The 10,086-nt window shown below is 44.0% G+C and overlaps 1 long non-coding RNA gene across 1 annotated transcript in view; it reads left to right on the top strand.

Moving 5' to 3' along the window:
* The first annotated feature begins 6,292 nt into the window (after positions 1-6,292).
* Positions 6,293-10,086, top strand: part of LOC144144866 (uncharacterized) — a 103,715-nt gene continuing 99,921 nt past the window's right edge. The window contains exon 1 of the long non-coding RNA XR_013317360.1: positions 6,293-6,759. This is a non-coding gene — a long non-coding RNA (uncharacterized LOC144144866). The remainder of the gene's footprint in view (positions 6,760-10,086) is intronic.

Here is a 10,086-nt window from a genome sequence, read left to right as displayed (position 1 = left end):
ACACCGTTGGATTGTGGCCACTTTTAAGGACACTAGTCTTCACTGGGGCACATAAACCTACAAGCACAGGCATTCTTTGAGTATGGAATTCTTATTTGGTTGGTTTTAACAATAGCATAAGAACAATACGGTAAAACCAGCAATGAAGAGACGCGAGCTCTCCTAAAAATGGCAGGCCCGCTGAGCCAAATATAAAAAAAAACCTCAATTGAATTTACAATTATACATTGTATTGATCGCTTGAGTAGCAAGGCGGAAGGACGGAGCGTGAAAGTTGGGAAAAGGAGAAAGCAAAGACAGTAAAATGAAGGAGTCGGTGTAGGGTCTCGTCTGTAGACAGTTGCAGCGGAGCAAGTACAACCGAGGCTGCTTTATCACTTATGGTTATATAAGAAATATAATTTAAAATATTTAGTTTGCCTAATACAAATGTACTGTTAAAATTTCTAATCTCTATGTCTAGCGCCTCAGTCCCGGCGTCGACAACAAACCTTAGCCATTTTCGCTGAATAAGGGATTAGGGCCAAGCATCCAGTGGGACCCTTGACAATTTTTCTCGGAAAAAATCATAAAATTCGTCCTCTGAACTTTTTTGTTTGGGGGGGGGCAGTTGAAAGACAAAACAAATTAGAGATACGAGAGATTTTCCAAATTATTTAACAACCCTGAAAACCCCGCAATTATCCCCAAACCCTTAGTTGCCTAGATATACGTACCATATAAATTGGCTAACAATATCATCAAAAGTCAGCTAACGAGTCCTTGCTGAAACGCGAAAAAATATTTCCACAATTTTTACTCCCTCAGGGGTGCAAGTTTTAAAAGGTCAGGCTTATTGATCTCCAACAGCCTGATAGGAACATAATACCAAAATATTACACGTCTAGAACAAGCAGTTTGGGTGGCTGTTGACATCATGCGTTAGGCTGTTCCACTCGGTCTTAGGTGGAATTGCGAAATTCCCCTCACTTCCGGGGCGATATCTTACGTTAGGTTGTTAAATTTCTTTTAGGCACTTTCAGGAAAACACGTTGTGAGAAAAAAAGACATTTTCATGTTCAACGAGCACAACGGAGAATTCGGAATGCTTAAAAATACCAAATTTAATTTCGGGTTTAAAATCGCGCCCCTTTTGTTGGGTAGGCCGAGACAATGAATCTGCATTCAGCGATTTGTCTGTGGTACATACATGAAATCCTGTAGATGTATCATCGCCCAACATGCTTATCCATCATTTGCGAAAATGCACTTCGGAGGCCCGGCTTGCCGTCATTGCTCTTCGGGAGTCACCGTATCTGCCACTGTGGTCAGGGCTAAGTAACGCGTTACTTCCCCAAAATAGGTGGTTCGCAAAGATAAACGCTTGCTATGGTTGGGATTGTGCGTGGAGCCTCACGTTATGAAACCGATATGAAACCCATAGGGCCGTACAGTATACGTTCATTGTATGCAAAGGGAGGGGGGTGATTTCTACGCTGCGTGTTGCTATTGTGGCGGCTGTTGCTGGGTTACAAATAAGTATACCATGATATAAAATATTAAAAAAAACTCACAAACTACATCATTGATTACCACAAATGTAAAAAGCTTACTCCAGTGTCCTTTTATAGGCATCTTCCCGTGCTGCAGCGCTCTCTCGTGACTTCTTGCGGCAACAACGCCAGGCTTGTAGTGAAACTAGTGAAGACAGGGCGCAGCAGCCCCTTTTGGCAAATCACTGCAACGTACTTGACATGTTTCACGTTCACTGGCGCTGCTTTAATTTTTTCCTATCAGTAGAGTTGCAAAAAAATAGCCTAAGACAGCCCCTACGCTAAGTAACGAGTAAACAAAAAAATTCTCGTCTCTTGATCCAGCCGCGTATCTTTGCTATCCGTGAAATGGGCATGTCTCTTTGTAGGTATAAATAACCATTTCAACCAACTCAAAGGTCACACGCTCAAGTTGAGATCAACATTTGGACTCGGATAACATAACATCACGAAAAAAAACGCCTCATAATGATGAATTTATTCTAGTATTTGTTGCAAACGATAATATTTTTGTGCTTTAACTTCGTATAGGCCAGAACAATATTGGCGCGAACCATGCATATGATTTGTTTATTTATGTTTCTGCTTTTACGGCCCCTCTGCGCCGGGCTGTGTCAACCTTCTCCCGACTGAAGCGCATGTTCCATTCTTTCGTTCTGATGCTACCCGGATTACCTTATTTTATAGAGAGAATGTTTCGGCTAACGCGGCTAGCTTAGAATAGTTCTCTTTTATCTACAGTGTTCTCGATGTAATTCGACGGTTGAAAAACACCCGCGCCGAAAGAAAAATGCCCGCAGAGCAGACATCGCGGCATTCGATTCGCAGAAACTCACCTTTGCACGTAACTTTGTTAACTGCTGGTTCACACCGTGACGCCATGATGCCCTGACGCCATCACTGCATGACCCTGGTACCGAATAACGAACACCGTGCTGCTTTAAAGATCGCCAATCATCATGTCTCCCATCCACTCCGCGCAAGCATGGTGATCACTGCTAACTGTGAAGAGGCTGCGGCTGACATCAACGATATCGTAAAGAGTGACCAGAGGCTGCTTCTCGACCGTGGTGTCTCTGTCGCAAGCGGCATTGCGCGCTTTAAGCAACGCCAATCCTACGTTTTGGTCACGAATTTCACCAAGGAGAACCAGAATTCAAACAAGGGTGTTGCAATTGCGTTCCTCGAATAAACGCATGAAACAAGTGAAGTGATCACTGTTGCCGACTTTGAACGCGCACCCAGAGAAACCTTCAAGCTTCTGCATCACTTCGATATGAATCAGGCGATGCCGCAATAATAACGGAACAAATTATTGTCTTTACTGTGTCAGCGAGTGTTTTTCGTCGAACTCAAAATTACTTAGACACCTCTAGCAAAGCACCGAATAACACCCGAAGAGGGAGCCCTAGCTACCAAGAAGTCACCGTACCGCGTGTCTTCACACGAGCAGGAAGCCATTCGAACACAATTGGAAGACATGCTCAGCGACGACATTAAACAGCCATCGAAAAGCACCTAGGCTGTGCCGGTCGAAACGCGTTAAAAAAAAGGACCGTACATAAAAGTTCTGCGTTGACTAGCCGCTGCTGAAGAAAATCACCAAATATACGTGTTCCCCTGCCACTAATCGACGACGCCCTCCACCACATTTGCCACTTGAAGTACTAGTGATCGAAGGGTCTAAAGACACGCTACTGGAAAACAGAAGTCTATGAGAGAGACCGAGAGAAGACTGCATTCATAACCCCGGACGGCCTTTACGAGTTCAAGATGACGCCGTTCTGGCTGTGCTCGGCACCAGCAATGTTTCAAAGAGTCATGTAAACCATGCTAGTCGGCCTGAAGTGGCACACCTGTCTCTTATACCTTTGCGCCGTTATGGCATTTGCAAGAACTTCCGACGAACACCTTGCAAGGTTGGAGTTTGTAATCGAGACTATTGGCTCGTCGGAGCTAGCGCTGAAGCCTGAAAGGTGCCGTTTGGCGTACGAAGAAACTTTTTTGGGCGCAGTCGTCAACACGGCAGGGGTACTGGCAGACCCGGGAAGAATTCAGTCATACCTAGTTTCCCAAGCCCGAAAGAGAAGAATGGCGTGCGTCTATTTCTCGGACTCGGTGAGTATTACCGGTGCTTCGTCGCAAACGTCGCACGCATTGTGGATCCACTTACGCACATGACGAAAATTACCACATCTTTCATCTGCAAAACGCCCAAGAAGGAGCACTCTGCCGGCTGTAGCAACCCTTGCAAAGCCCACCCGTGTTCGCTCACTCCGATGAAAATGCCGAAACAGAAATGCGTGCGCACACCAGTGTTGTAGGCTTGAGTGCCATCCTCCCCCGAAAGCAAATGCTCGCAAAAACGCAATGTTCTGTGCAAGTCGCGGTCTGTCAAAGGAATAAAAAAACTACTCAGCCTGTCAGAAAAAGCGCCTCCATAATATAACGGACGATTTCAAAATTCCGCCCTTAGGTGTACCGTAGACGGTTCAAGGTTGTGACAGACCACCATGCACTCTGTTGGATCGCCAATTTTAAGGACCCTTGTGGCTCTGTTGGGTGGTGGAGGGTGCGGCAACAAAAGTTAGACGTTACAATCGTTTATAAATCCCGCAGGAAACACACCGACGCCAACTGCCTGTCTCACGCCTCCGACGACCCACCACCACAAGACTCCGATAAATACAACGCATTCTTCTGAGTCGTGACGGAGAGCGACCTCGCCCCGCAGCAGCGTTCCGACCACTAGTTAGGCGTCAATATGAAAGACCTCGAAGGACGCAACGTCGCCGTGCCGAGGGCATTCAAACGGAACTTACCAGCATTTAGCCAGAAAAACACACTCCTGGTGAAGTAGAATTTAAGACAGGAAACGAGAACGAAATATCTTCTTGTTATCCCCGCAGACCTTCGTGACGAAATTTCGGAAGCGTGCCACGACGACCTGTCTTCCGAACATTTCGGCACATTTCGCATTGGAAAAGTCAAGGCGAGGTACTTCTGGCCCCGCGTTCCATTCGAGTCACCCACTACATCCGGAGCTGCCGTGACTACCAGTGATGAAACACGCCGCTGACGATACCCACGCGACTTCTGCAGACGATTGGCGTCCCGTTGAGGCCATTCCAAAAGATTGCAATGGACCTTCTGGTTACAAATAGGGGAACAGCGCAACACAGACCAAACACAACAAGAAGAAAGTGACAACCACGAGCGCTGTGGTTGTCACTATCTTGTTGTTGTGTTTGGTCTGTGTTGCGCTGTTCCCCTATTTGTATTCATGCACCAAGTCGCCCAAGCCTTAACCCTTGCGACATGCTGACCCCGTTCTCTGCATCACGATTCGAGAACAAGTGGATTGCCTTAGCGACCGACTACATGACGCGTGACGCTGACACCGCCACCCTTCCTAGCGGGACTGCACAAGAAGTCATGAAATTTTTAATAAACCAAGTTGTGCGGCGACATCGAGCCCCTGAAGTCCTAATCAATCACGTACCACGGAACGACGTTTACGGCGGAGCTTATGCAAAGAACCTTACGCTAGAGCAACACGGATCACCCAAGAACGACGGCGTACCACCCCGAAAAGAACGGTTTACCGAAACGTTAGAACAAGACGATCGCGGAGATGCCCTCTATATATGTGGACATTGTACATAAGACTTCGGACGAAGTCCTTCTGTATCTCCTGGGCGTACAACACGGCTATCCAGAAAACTACCCAGATGGCAGCGCTCATGCTTGTGTACGGAAGACACCTGACTACGATGCTTGACGCCATGCTTACCCATGTAGAGGACGACGACCTCAACGCCGACGTCTAAGGATACCATCAGCTTGCGGAGGAATGCCCGCAGCTCGCTCCAGTTCCCACAACCGGCCAGGAGCTGGTCGATGCCGTACGCCACAAGCTCCGGCGCAGAGACGCCGAGTACAGCCAAAGAGATTGCAGAGAAGTTTGGGCTTCCATCCGATGACGTGGAATCATTGCGACGCTTCTGGGATGGTATTTCGGACCGTACCGCTTTGCACGACGTGTTAGACAAATTACCTACGAAGTGATCCTCGGCGGCGATTCCAGAACATCACGACGCCGCAGGGGGTGCCCAGTCTTCCACCTGGTTGGTCTGAAACTTTACCCCGCAAGGTGACGAAATATCCTTTTGTTTGTTCGGACTGCCGTTTTGTTTGTTCGGACTACGATGCACTCTTTGAGGGGTTAATGCCGTGAACTTTGCATTGGATTTCTTTACTTATGTTTTTGGTTTCCCGTCCGGCGGCACCGGGCTGTGTTATCTGTGTGCCGAGTGAAGCGCATGTTCCATTCTTTCTTTCGTATGCCGAGAGGATCGTCTCATTTGATAGGGAGAATGTTTCGCCCTTACACCACTAGTCTAGAATAGTCTTCTTTTGTCTACAGTGTTCTCGATGTAATTCGTCGGTTCTAGAAACACCCGCGCCAAAAGATAAATGCCCGAGGAGCAGACGCCGCATCCTTGGATTCGCCGACTCTCGGCTGCGGACGTCACTTTGTTGACTGCTGATTCATCACCTGTGTATTTTTTGAGTTGTTAGGGTACCAGAATTTTGCCCCAAACAACTTATTTTCTTTCAAGACAACTGCATTGTATTTGGCTTTGTGACAATTAATGGCAGTCAACGTGGCATTCTAAGAAGTCATTTTGCACGCAGTCCCAACCTTTGCAAAAGACGGCGCAGAGAACATGCGTTTATTTAAAGGCGTTTAATCTGTCTCAAGAGTCACAACCGTAACATAGCTGCTAGATGTTGACTATTTCTAGCAAAACAGTAACATCTTCAAATTTAATTGCTTTCGACTTCCAAAATTACCGCTCAACTTGAACTAGGACCTTTATTTCTCATGTCTGGCGCGCGAATACAATTTTATATTTTGTGAAGCTATTTCTGCTAAAGCTATCAACAAAACTTTTGACGATGTTTCCCTAACAACATGCGTCAGTCTGCTTTTTTTAGAATAAATATTTCAGCGGGCTAGCACTTCTGACAATCTTAAGCTTGTGTACGGATAAACGTTATTTCTCGGGCCATTGCACCTTGTTATTCGTGTCGCAGGAATCGGTATGGCTGCACAAATTTAAGCAGGAGGCTCGTGCTGCAATTCTGGTTTACCAAGAAGTCTGCTCCGAGGCAATGTCGTCAAGAATACTGCTGCCAGTGCTTGCCGCCTACTTCGGCTTTAGTGAGTTACCAAGTCGTCTCTTTTGAATTAAGGTGATTCAATAGCAATTATTTAAAAAAAATATGTTTTATTGAGCTAAATTTGCGTTCTTGTGTATTAAACTGTTATTTTTGTCAACATGAGGAACTTCGCATTTGTAAAGGTTATGCGTAAACAGGTTAGCACAGCTTTATTTTATTTATCTATTTATTTATTTATACAATACTGCAGGCCTTGGGCGGCCCAAGCAGGAGTGGTTTGTTTATACGCCAATGATGAAAACCAGTTTTAAGCAAGATAAAGAATGACGAAGAAAAAAGAAATATAAATTGCAAGCACGAAGAAATGAGCAATGAACAATCGAAGGAAACACCAGAGAACAAGAGAGGGCTAATCAGTGCATATTTCAGACATATGGCACATAAGACGGTAGGGACCAAGGCAGGAAAAAAAACGCGAAGCAAGGCAGCAATGATCATGCACAGTAGCGTAGCTCAGATGTTTCACAACTAGATATGCAAAACCACTCACAGGATAATGACACCGTTACATTTTATTCTACGAGCTGGTTAAACAACTGAGGAACATTATTTGATAAGAAGGCTTCGGCTGGCAAGGCATTCCAATCACTTATGGTGCGTGGGAAAAAAGAATTTTTGAATTTGTTTGTGCGTGCAAAAATCGAGTTAAATTTACGAGGGTGAATATATCTATTTATATATATTTATAGATATATATACATATCTTTATATATCTATCACGGCTAAAATGCTCGTTCAGACTGCCGAGTATTTCACAATAAAAAACCCTCAACTCTATTTTTGTGTTTCTAGGTATGCCCAAGGAATTATCCCACGCGCAACATGGTGCAATTCTCTCAGTGTTCTTGTGGAACAAAATTTTGGAGCAGATAAGTGTAGGCAATAAGTATATTGAATATGGATGACGAAGTGTTAAGGATAAGGGTAGCCGTATGGTATAAAAAATTCCGCAGAAATTCTGAGAATTACCTGCTACTGCGTAGCATTTTTATCCCACTTCTCTTGAGTTTGAGTTTTCTCAAGCCAAATTTTTTCATTATTTTCTAAATCCTGTCCAACCAAATAACTACAGTTACGTTATTAGAACGATGGCACTTTTAACTTTCGCAAAATCCTAATTATTCGGGAAATGCAGGGCGTTACATGGTTGTTAAATAAAATGATTGCGCTAAAAAGGGACACGGACGGAGTGAGGACAGACACACTCGCCGCAAACTTCCAACTCCTTTTTATTGCCAGTGAGTCAACTTTATACACTTTTCAAAGGATGATCGCGCATGCGCAGGCAAAAAGAGAGATTAAACGTTCGGTGATGTAGCGGCCAAGAAAACCAATTCTTTTTCGGTTATAGCCAGCGAGGGCTTGCTAACACACTTATCAGCGAGTCTTGCCATCGCCTCAGCCTCAGCGATTTCTCGCAAAAGTTGCGTGTGACCACGAGATAAAATTGCACACTTCTCAAAGATAGGCTTACAGCCGCATCTCAAAAAATGTGCCGCCAAGAAACCATCAGTGCCAGATTTTATATTATTGCAGTACTCGCGTAACCCATCATTCAGTGATAAGTGTGTTAGCAAGCCCTCGCTGGCTCTTACCGAAAAAGAATTGGTTTTCTTGGCCGCCCCATCACCGAACGTTGATTCACTCTTTTTTGCGTGCGCATGCGCGATCGTCCTGTGCAAAGTGTATAAAGTTGACACAGTGGCAATAAAAAGTAGTTGGAAGTTTGCACCATGTGTGTCTGTCCTCACTCCATCCGTGTCCATTTTTAGTGCAATCATTTTATTCAACAATGGAATACCAACGTGCCAAGGACGCTACACTTATTGAGTTACACGGTTCGCATTTTTCCGTAATTATTATAAATTTTTCCTATTTTTTTAAATTCACAAAATTTCGTTCGACCAATTATGTCCATTTACGGTAATATAACGAGTACCGGTGGAACTTTCCCGAAATTAGCATTATTGTGGAAAAGCATGCGGTATACCTTTTACATTCTCCGTATTTTTAACTCTTTTTCTTATTTTTTGTTTTTCAAAAATATCCATCAATATTATTACGACTACATTTAGAACTTTCGCGAAAAATGCATTATTTTTGAACTGCAGGGCGCGAGACGGTTCGCCGTTTTCCGTAATTCTATTATATTTTTCTAATTTTTGAGTTTTTCATAATTTCGTTCGACCAATTATATCCATTTATGCTGTTATAACGACTACGGGTGGAACTTTCGCAAACTCAGTATTACTGTAGAAATGGCATGCGGTATACGTTTTGGTATTCTCCGTATTCATTGTTTTTTATTTTTTATTTTTCCCGAATTTCATGCGAATATTTATCTCTATTTTCGCCATTATAGAGGTTATAGGTGGAACTTTTGCGATATCTGCAATTTTGTGGAAATGCAGGGCGTTACACTGTTTTTGCTGTGGGGTACTAGGCGAACAATGCTACGCATTAATTTCCCATTGCCTTGCATTCAAGGTTCATAACAAATCTCTTGGTGTAAAAAGTTTTGTTTTCAGTTTAACGAGATTATTATTTGATTCAACAGTGTTTACATTACTGGACACCTGTTCACCCCTAGTGATGTAGTGAGTGCGAAAGCGTGGCTGTCATATTTGCGAAGTGCCCATCCAAATCTGTGATATCATCGAGACTTACATTGTCTTTTTTTGTTTTTTTTCTCGGTTACAACTAATTGGCCCATAACCTCATAGGCTTTGCAAAGCAAAAGGTTTCCTCAAGGGGGCTCCTGCAATATCATTATATGCTAAAATTACTTTTGCTGGTTTATATGCGTTTCTCCAACACGCGTCCTTAAGTCAAAGGTTTGAACTCGTTTACTAGGTTCACCTTTGCTCAATCAGATCCGCCTATCTTGGTTGGCTGGAGTTGGCTGCTTCTTTAGAGGACGTCATCACGCCAACAAAAAACACGATTGAAGCAATAGGTCATAAAAAATATCGCGCCGACCATAAAAAATATCTGGCCGACTTGACTGGCCAAAGGAATGGGTCTCCGAAATATAAACCGACAGGATCTCTAACATAGTGTGGTGGGGTAACCTGGCATCATATATTATGCGCGTAGAAAATACGCTTGAAAGACATTTTACTTCTTCACGTAGGTCTACGGTTCTCAATGTAAAAAACTTGAAATGCTTTTCCGTTAATTTCTCTGTTAGATGTCGACGAAAAAAATAAATTAGACGTACAAAACACATTAGGCGAGTCCCAAGGGGCAGAAGTGAATTAAAAAAAATTCAATTTTGCTGAACCGGATGCGTTCGGCGAGCCTTTAT

Source organism: Haemaphysalis longicornis, unplaced genomic scaffold (assembly GCF_048455015.1).
Source record: "Haemaphysalis longicornis isolate Haplotype H1 unplaced genomic scaffold, Haemaphysalis longicornis Haplotype H1 scaffold_7, whole genome shotgun sequence".
Lineage (NCBI taxonomy): Eukaryota > Metazoa > Arthropoda > Arachnida > Ixodida > Ixodidae > Haemaphysalis > Haemaphysalis longicornis.
The sequence above is the reverse complement of the archived record's forward strand: the minus strand, read 5'-3'. Positions and strand labels throughout refer to the sequence as shown.